This window comes from Lycium ferocissimum, chromosome 10, assembly GCF_029784015.1.
Source record: "Lycium ferocissimum isolate CSIRO_LF1 chromosome 10, AGI_CSIRO_Lferr_CH_V1, whole genome shotgun sequence".
NCBI classification, from domain to species: domain Eukaryota; kingdom Viridiplantae; phylum Streptophyta; class Magnoliopsida; order Solanales; family Solanaceae; genus Lycium; species Lycium ferocissimum.
The window spans coordinates 15541897-15552630 of record NC_081351.1 but is presented as its reverse complement, the minus strand read 5'-3'; the positions used below and the strand labels follow the sequence as shown (position 1 = coordinate 15552630).

Here is a 10734-nt window from a genome sequence, read left to right as displayed (position 1 = left end):
CCTTTAATAAAGGATGAGTTGCCTCCTGTGTTTATGCATTGTGATTGTCAAGCGACAATAGCTACTATAGCAAAGAATAAAACTCATAATTGTAAGAGCGTCTACATGAAATTGATACATGATGCCGTCAAACAGTTGTTGAGAGATGGAATAATTTCCATTGATTATGTGAAGTTAGAAATGAATCTGGCCGTTTCACTAACTAAACCTGTGGGAAGAAAATTAATTCTTCAAACCTCAAGAGAGATGGGGTTAAGGCCATATGATTGTTAATAGAGATGGTAAACCAACCTATTTGATTGAAGATCCCCTGAAGTAGGTCCATATGGGTAATAACAAGTCGATATTGACTCTATGCACTTAAAGAGAGTGCTTGAACTGCTATTAATTGTGAGGATGAGTTATTATCTCTTAATGAAATCATAGTCCTTATGGATGGTGTATTTAAAGAAGTGTACACTTTATGAATTCACCTATATGAGAGTGTAGCGGAGCTGCTGCTATGTGATGTTGGCCTAGTCTTTATAGCTCTCGTGAATAACCAGGCACATGCATGGCCTAGCGTGCAAAACTACGTTGAATAGAGAAATTACGAAGGTCGAAATGTGACTGATAAAGTCTACGCTTACAATAAGAATTATTGGTTCATAGAAACTTTATATTTTACCAATAATTTTGTAAGTTAATTTTATCGGTCTAAGTATGGTTCATAGCCCAAAAGGCACCAAACCTATTTCATTTCAGACATGCAAATCCAACAAGTTATACTCTTCTTTCTAAATTCTTTAAAATAGTGGGGGATTGTAATGATATTTTAAAGAATTAATATTTTTTTAATGAATTGTTGATACATGGCAAATTGGCCCACTGTCTAAAACGTATAAAGTGGTGGCATTTAATGAAATTTGAGAAGACAAGTGTCATGGACACTTGGCTTGTGCAAAATCAATTTTTAAGCCTATAAATAGGCATTGATCCTTCAGAATAGTTATTCAAGCGAAATCTTTTAACATCAGAAAATTTTCTTATCCCTTTTCTATTCTACACGTTCTCTTCCTTTCTTCTAAATTGGTTCTCTTTTATTGTCTTTTCATGGTATCTTATTTTGCTTCTAATAAACTTGTTGCTTCTAATAAACTTGTTGGTAATATTAATATAATTTTGATGATTCATGTATCCTCTAATTAAATTTAGAGAAGGGCTTGTTTAATTCTGAAAAAACATTTCACATTGCTGAAATAGTTTCTTCGGACAGTGCCTAACATGACTCAAGTCAATTCGGGTACTTACTATAAAAATATTATAGCAGTAATATATTATTTTCAGCTAATCTTGCTAAATAAATAATATTTATCATTATTGTACTGGTTTTACCTCGGTTTCCCAGCACTTTTGTCATTCCAACTTACTTCTTGCCACTACTAATGAAACTATACCACGATTAATTGAGAACACTGCAAACTTTGATCAACAATATTAAAGAAACCACCTTAAACATAAACCAACCTGCAGGCAATCATTTAATTCTCCCAACATGGCTGCACACAGTTCTGTCTCACTCTCCTGCTGAGATAACATATCTGGAATCACTTTCTCATTATCCAAATACACTGAACTTAAGCATTCTCCCCACCGAAAAAAGGAAGAAAAATAAACAACATAAGTATTGATGTTAAGAATAACCTCATGCAAAGCTTCTACCAAAGCCAATATTATATCGTCTGACAATCTTGTGAAATATGACTCGCTTCCACCTTGAGCAACACCTTTCTCAAACAGCCAGTTTAGCAGAAAGCAACAGGAAGCTTAGGCCTTAAACAACAAAAAATATTAAATTGCATCAACAACTAAAAAGGAATTCATGAAATCATGAGAATTCTCACCTACAATAGCAAATTTCTTGACTTTTTTGTGGGTAAAGAATTTCAGAAGCGGAACAACGATTGAAACAGCCTGTTTCATACATTAAGCAATTGATATCACTTGTTTCATTTGACTTCTCTCGAAAGCACATGAGAAAAAGAAAACACGCAGGTGATCATTCACGCCAACCTGGGAAATCCATGGGTAAAAGTCTTCCTTCAATATACCAGCATACCAACATAGCATTCTACAGGCTTTAGCTTTCATCTCTTGTGTCTCTTTACTGCAAGATTTGAAGCTTAAGCAAGATTTATTGTACTAGAAATCAATCATATCCAATAGAAGTAATTATTTAATTAACTACCCATCTTAAGAAACAAATACAAAGTTTTTAATAAAGGCAGAAACAAGTGCTCCTAAAGATGTGGTGACTGCACATCTATAAAATATTGATTATATTTAATGAATGAGAAAACAAAATAAAGTATTTTTAAATAAAAGATTATATGAAAAATGGTGACACATAGGCTTTTGCTAATTGTATTGTGTTTACCCAATTTTATTAAAAAAGACAATATAAAGTCCAAATTCACGAGTGTGAAGGAATTTGAGAATATAATCTAAAACCTAAGACAATAGGTGAAGTGAACCCTTCTAAATCCTATGGATGCTCCTTTATATCCTATGGTCATTCTTGGCTTGAAAACAAAGCTCTTGATTTCTTTTCTGTTTAATCTATTTTCAAATTTAACAATTAAGTCCTTATTGGGAACGATACTCTACATCTTTTATATTACTTGTTGACCATGTGCTCTTGTGTGTCCGTCGGATACGATCATATATATCGAATTATAGTATAGAAATCGAAATTTTTGATACCACAATTTCATTAAAACAGTAGTTGGTATGCATTTTTAAAAAGTTGGGTATTCAATAGTGTGTTCGGTGTACAAAACAAATACCAAAATATTTGATTATATATATATTCATTATCATATATTATTATATAGATAATAATAATTTTTAATATATATATAAGCTAATAAAAGATCTAAAATACTAATTTTTTTAATCTATATATAAGCTAATAAAAGGTCTAAGCTACTAAATTTAATTGATTAGAGAATATTAAAGACATATGATATATAATTATATATTTATTTAGAACTAATAAAATAATTAAAATAATAAAATAGTACTATAACATATTATATCTCATTTAGTGCCATTTTGAAATTTTTTGCAGTATTTGTTTCAGACATCCAACTTAATCTTGCTCATTTCATTTTTACTATCGTTGTATCTGACCGGCGGCTCAAGGTACATTTTTTAGCTACATTATGCCTCATGTTTTGTTATATTTTCTTGTGTTTAAGTTCATTTCTCACACTTTATCTGCATGTGCAATCCTCACTTCTCGGGTTAGCTTATAGGGCTCGTTTGGTACAAGGGATAAGGATAAATAATCCCGAGATTATATTTGAGATGAGTTTATCCCACGTTTGGTTGGGATAAAATAGCAGTATAACTAATCATGGGATTAGTTATCCCCGGATTGTAGTGTTATCCCGGGATGAACTCAACTCTGTGAGAGGGTGGAATAACTAATCTCAAGATAAGTTATCATGGGATAACTTGTTTCCAACCAAACGACCCCTTAGAGTTGAGTTAGACCCTAGATCAATTTTCTCATCATAGCTTCCTCTAGCATGTGTAACCGGATTTTGGAATTCAACCCTGGACTTTAATACCGATAGACATTTGTGAGAATGGACTTGTCAAGAGTTGGCTCTGATAGTATTTGGAAGAATTTGAGCATCCAAATGAACCTTAAGTACGATATTTATAAAACACTTTGGATGCCTTTTATACCCAATGTAGGTCAACTATATAACTCAATAAAAGAAGAAGAAATCTAAATGAACTTCACAAATTACGGAAAAAAGTCAAACCTCAATGATAAAAGCTAACCTATTAGCATCTACTTTATAGTTTTCATTGTACTGTTCCATAGAGATGGTATTAAGTTGAGCACATTGAAGTAAGATGGGCATGAGGTTTGACTTTTATATAAGGAAGAAAATCCTTTCCCATGCACTCGCAAATTCTAGCACATGCCTGTGATGAAATAATGAAAATAAAGAGAGGCCCATCTAGAAATCAATTATGATCTTAAAATCAAGTGATTAACACATACCTGTAGCATGCTTATAGTAGTAGTTGGATCATCCACTTTTTCTTGTAATGACATAAGCATTTCCATAACCTTTAATGACAACATCAACAGAAAAGGAAACAAATGAAAAGTAAGAGAGGCAAAAAGAAAACAAATGAAACCAAAATGGAATTGATATGAGGAAAGATATCCCTGTCATTATCTTGCTGCAAAATATGGTTTGACGACTATGGTAAACCTACTTTGTAATAAAACAAAAACCAAGCCATGATTACAGAACTAAAGAAGATGTACTGGATCCACCGGACATAATTATTAGTAGAAGACCTGCTTTTCGTCATCTCTAAATTTCTCTTTGCCAACAGCCATCACAACACAGCTTATGCACTCCATTGCATATGAAAGAACAATGAGATTAGATTGAAGATCTGCGTTTTTCAGGAGAGTTTTCAAGTGTGGCATAACAGCGTCATAGCAGGTTCGGAAGTGCTCCTGTTGGCGTATAATGTATTAGCCTTCATGATTCATAATATAGGTACAAATATAATTGAGTTGAAAAAAACGCACCAGTTAATACCTTAATAGATCCAGCTGTAACAGCAATTGCATTTAATGCTTCTTTTTGGACAATATGTTTGTCAATCTGGATTTGAATGAACAAAAAAAAAAAAAATTGGTTTCTTGCATCACACTTGTGGGCAATGAAATTCCTCTGTAATTTGGTTGCCTCTATATTGCCTATGAAAATGCCAAAGAGCAACGGAATGGATAAGTAATGTCGCATTTAGTACTAAGTAGTTCCTCTATAATCTCATATGTTACAATCGTTCAACGTTCTTGTAAGTCAGCAAGAGAGCTCTTACTGCAACCAAAACAAAGTCATAAAATAAATTCTTCCTAAAGCACTCTACTGGATGCCAATAAGTTAGATAGAATTATATTACCTCTGTCTCAATTTATGTGGCATCATTTGTCTTGGCACAAATAAAGGAAGACTTTTCAAATTTGTGATTTAAAAACAAACCTAAGATATTTGTGTGAATATAAATCATTTCATTAAGGATAAAAGAGAAATTTTAAAATTAAGTTATTTCTAATTATAGAAATGTGAAATTCTTTTTTGGACGGACTAAAAAGAAAAGGTGCCACGTAAATTCGGACGGGGGAACTAATATAATTGCACAAAATTATAGAAGGGATGTTACAAAACACATCCTTAATGGCCTCATGTTGCAGAAAAGCACAAGTGAGTGTTGAGCAGAGGCGGACACAAATGGGTGGGTGGGAGTGCATCGGAAAAAATTATGCATATATATGTGTATATACCTTGATAAATTAGTACTCCCTCTCTTTCAATTTATGTGAACCTATTTCCTTATTAGTCCGTGCAAAAAAGAATGACCTCTTTCTATATTTGGAAACACTTTACCTTTATGCAATAATTTATAGCCACACAAAATATATATAACTCATTTAGGACCTCAAGTTTAAAAGTCTCATCTTCTTTCTTAAATTCCATGCCCAGTCAAATGGGTTCACATAAATTGAAACGGACGATATATATATTTAATTGTGCACTCTAACAAATGAAATTGTCTTTGGGGCATGTTGGTTGCAACTGTTGCCTTCTTTACATGTCACCCCGAATCGAACCCAAATGTCACTTTTAATTATTTTTTTGAGCCTATTTTCAGGAAAACAATAAGCGTTAAATGAGCTCAACCAGATTTGAACCTGCACTCACCACATGTTGCACAGCCTTAGCCACTGAGCTATCTCTTTCATTTGCTTCACTATATTAAATTTTATTTATTACACATATTTGACCTATATACTTGTATTTTTGCCATTGCTGCGCTATTAATGACTGGTCCTATACGGTATTATCCCTCAGTCGTCATTAAATTTTTTACTGGAGTTTATGTCAAGATAATAGTGCCCTCGCCGTCTTAAAATTCTGGGTCCGCCTCTGGTGTTGAGGACCAATTGGGAACAAGCAAATGAAGCCAAAACACATCCCTAATGGCCCCATGTTGCTGAGGACCAATTGGGAACAAGAGTTATGACTAAGAAAATGAATCCATATATTTCCATGAGTCCTCTCAAAGTATCTCAAAGATTACATCAAGATACGAAGCATAATGCAATAAGTTGAGTGAACTGATAGAGAGCCAATTCCCACGCGTACCAATTTTTAGGTTAATGTGGCTGTGTGTCAATGCCAAGATTCCTAGAAATCAGATATACTAGAATAGATAAAGAAAATTAATCGATTATTATTCTATTTGTGGAAAAAAGAACAAACTTTTTAATTAAACTAGTATTACACCCAAGAAATCAAGTATCTCGGGTCTATTATTCAAGAAAATGGGGAGATTAACGATGATGTGACAAAATTCTAGAAGGGCATAATACATAAATAAGTCCTCAAACTTGGCCTTCGCTTGCAAGTACACCCTCCAACTTTGGGTATGTACAAGTAGGCTCAACTTGTATTAAGTTGAACGCGGAATCACAAATGCTGACGTGACATATAAATTTTGGAGGTGTCTAGATGATCATTTTGTAAGTTCGAGTGTTCAACTGATAAAGTACAGACAAGTTGAGGTGCCTGCTTATGCACATCCAAAATTGAAGAGCATACTTTCCGGCTGAGGCCAAATTTGGGATCTAGTTTATTTATTATACCTTCTAAAAGGAATGTCACAAAACACATCTTTAACGGGCCCATGTTGCAGAAAAGCACAAGTGAGTGCAGAGAACCAATTGGGAACAAGCGCTATGAATAAGCAAATGAAGCAACAAACTTGTCGGAGTATCTCAAATATTACATCAAGATATGAAGCATAATGCAATAAGTTGAGTAACCTGATAGAGAGCCAACTCCCACACGTACCAATTATATTTAGGTTAATGTGGTTGGGTGTTAAGCCCAAGATTCTTAGGAATCATATATATACTAGAATATACAAAGAAAATTAATCGCTTATTACTCTCTCTGTGGATAAAAGAACATTTTTGAAAAAAAATTCATCCGGTATTACACCAAGCCAAAGTTAAAGATATTTCAATTGTATGGTATAGCAAACCCCTTGTAAAAGCACAGTTAGATTAAAAACTGTTGCTTGCAATTATTTTTTTGTGAAACTTGCAGCCAGTGTTTTAAAAAGCAGGGGCGTGAGACTGGACGTTTTACTTAGTATGGGGCGAGGCGTAAGTCCCTAGGCGTGGACTGTAAGCCCCATGGATCTTTAAAATTTGAATTTATAATGTAGTAAATAACACAAATTATAAAATATATATTAATAGTTTAAAAAATTAATAACATGATTAAAGAAACTCATAGAAAACAAAACTTCTAACATGATTTTACTCGTATAAATAATGCAATGATATAAAAACTATTATGAGATGCAAATCATCTCTAATATCTTAACTTTCAAACAATAAAAGAATCACAATTTCTTAACTCCTTTTGTTTCAAAATGTTTGTCTTATTTTGCTTTTTAGTCCGTTTAAAAAAGAATGTCTCTTTCCTTTTTGGCAACTCTTTAACTCCAACTTTCCATATGGAATGTTTAAGACCACAAGATTACAAGGTATTTTGGTACATTCTACATATCTTTAATTTAAGACCACAAGATTAAAAAATCTTCTTTATTTTCTTAAACTTCGTGTCAAGTCATAACCAGACAAACATTTTGAAACAGAGCGAGTATTACTATCATACTATGTAAATTACCTCCCTAAAAAATCAATAAACTTTATCGGTTTTATAATTAAAACATCACTCCTTCATGAATAAAAAAATATTGCTTTCAAATAATGATATAATAAAATATTATGACAAGTAAAGATGTAAAATTATATGTATTTTAAAAAGAAACGTTAAGTTATGTTCACCCTCACGGTGTTCTTAAATGGTAAATATGCAATACTAGAGTTGTTACTTGAGTTACTCTCAATCTTTTTATTTCAATAGATGAAAAAAACTACTAAGCATAATTTATTTATTAAAGAATTGTGAGGGTCAACAGTGTTAATAAAGGAATTTGACATATAAGTTGTGTAAGAATTATTAGACGAGTCTCAAACGTTGGCCATTAGGCGTGCTTAGGGCATACAATCGGGTACTTAGGGCGTAAGCCTCACAAAACTAAGGCTCACACGTGAGCCTCAAGACTTTTTGTCAGAAAACTTTTAAACCACTGCTTGCAGCATCCATAGACGGTAATATCACATAGGACAAACCTGCACTCGTGGATGAAAATCATCCATAGCTGCAGCTAATGCAAGAAGTACTTGGCTATGGTATTTTTCTTGCAAATGTGGAGAGAAGTAGACCAACAACAGGAAAACTGCATAGCAAGCTGCCCATCTACCTCGAGGATGAGGATCTTGGAAACAATTGAGAACAATAGTCACCACCTGCTCCGAATTCTTAATCCTCACCTATAAGAGGAAAGAAGCCATTAATTCAAGGTAACAACTAAAACCCAAAAAACAAAATCAAAGAGATAACCTTTAAAGAATAATAGGCGCATATGAGCAAACTATCCTATAAATGTAGGCAGTTTGCCAACATATGCACCTCTTAAATGCTACTAGTTATAATATGCGTTATAACCAAACCATAGCCATAATTAATCCACAAGTAGGACAATTGTTGTACCTTTGATCAGCCTTCAGCAATATGAACAACTGTAATCAGAGTTGCATGGCGCTTCTCCCATTCTAGCGCAACCGAGTAAGCAGGCAGTTGCTCTATGGCAACATGAGCAATAGACTTACCTCCTAATGCAAGGGAAAACCGGTATAAACACTCCCTACCAACATGGTAGTTCCTTGTTGTTCCTGAACCATCAGAATATGTTTCAGCACTATGCCAAGCAGGGTCATCCTTATTATCTAGTAATAACTTCAATAACATCGCGAAACATCTATCAATAAGCCTGGGAAACTTCTTAATCATGCCTGGGGTCCTGTTCTTCGCCTCAACCAAAGTTATCAAAGATTCAACTGCCAAGTGCCTCGTCCGCTCTTCCAAATTCTCAGCCTCTGCTATCTCAAACATGGTGGCAACCACATCCACTAGCTGACTTCTAAAGAACCTAGGCTCATTCTTGGCCAACTCTATAAAAAGTCTCAGGGCCTGCTCGTCTGCAACCTCCTCCTCACCTTTGCTCAAATATGCGTCAGTCAACGTCTTCATCATTTCCGGCAACAAATCCTGAAAGCGCTTCTTTTCATTTGAACTCGGCATACTCTGAATGAATCTGATCACAGCCCACATTGCTGCGATCCTCACATCTAGATCAACGGTATCATCATTCAGTGTATTACGGAATAGTGAGTGCAAAGTCTTTGTGGAAGGGACTGCTATTGTTTCACCTATTTTCCAAGCTAGGTCAGCAAATATTAAGAAAGCTGACGCTTTGAAGTAATTGTTTGAATCAGTGAGGCATTGGTACAAGAATGGCAATAATTCAGGCCAGCTGTTGTCTAGGAGAAGTGAAGTAGCCAACCTGTAAATGGTATCACAGTGCACTTTGATGATGAATTTTGATTCTTCCAAATTGATGATAGGATTAAGAAGGAAAGATTTGATGGCAGATTTAGTGGAGATGCTTAGATTGCGCCAAGTGTATAAATCTTCATCATCATTAAGTAAGTTGGAAAGGCGTTCAGCACACTTCTCAGGAGAATCAATGTCGACATGGAAGGAGCTGAGAAAATTAACAATTTTAAGAACAAGGGCGTTCAGATCCTTCTGCTTCATCATGTCCGCCATTGACTTAAGCTCCGAAAGAGGGAGATTGGTGATAAAGGTTTCAAAAGGCTCGGAGTCAGGTCCCAAAATCACCTCTATCTCAAACTGTGTCAACTCGTTATCCATTACAAGATAGGTAGTAGTATTGAGAGAGATGACTATACATGGAGTTATATGATAATGTGTTTCTCTTATGCTAACTGAAAGAAATCAATGTAAAAGGTTGGAATTATGGTCAAATTCCCTTTTACTCTTCCAATAATTGTACAAGTAATATGAAACTGGCTAAGGCTCTTCTACTGGTTTAAATGGTGAAAATCACAAAGAGTAAATTCTGTTCCTAACGCAAGTGTAATTACTTAATAAATTGATTTAAAAAAACCACTTTATTTTATCATGGCCGACCAATGTAAGTGGTTGGAAAAACAAGAATTCACTTTAATATATCATGGCCGGCCAATGTAAGTGGTTGGAAAAACAAGAATGAAACTATGACAAACAATTCAGCAATAACAAATATTATTTTTTTCTGTACTTTTCATTGAGATTCTCCCAATTTCTTTTTCTCTACTTTACTGACAGACCAAGTGGGAATGAAAAAGAAGTTCACATTCTTTTTTAATTATATTTTTCCTCTTTTCAATTTTCTTTTTTGTCTCCTACTTTTTCCTTTCCCTTATGTGGGTGTCAAATTATTACTCCTCAGTCTCAATATATGTGGCACACTTTTCTTTTTAGTCTATCCCAAAAAGAATGTCATTTTTCTATATTTAAAATAATTTAACTCTACGAGATAATTTACCGCCACACAAAATTATTTCTTAAACTATGCGCTAAGTTAAATGGTGCCTCATAAAATTAAAATTGGGAAGGAGGGAGTATATTTTTAGGACATTGTAAAGAATAATATATGATTTTTAAGAAA

General features: G+C 34.0%; 1 pseudogene; it reads right to left on the bottom strand.

Annotated features, from left to right (window-relative positions):
* Positions 1-1807: 1807 nt before the first annotated feature.
* On the bottom strand, positions 1808-10198 carry LOC132034644 (uncharacterized; annotated as a pseudogene).
* Positions 10199-10734: the final 536 nt, after the last annotated feature.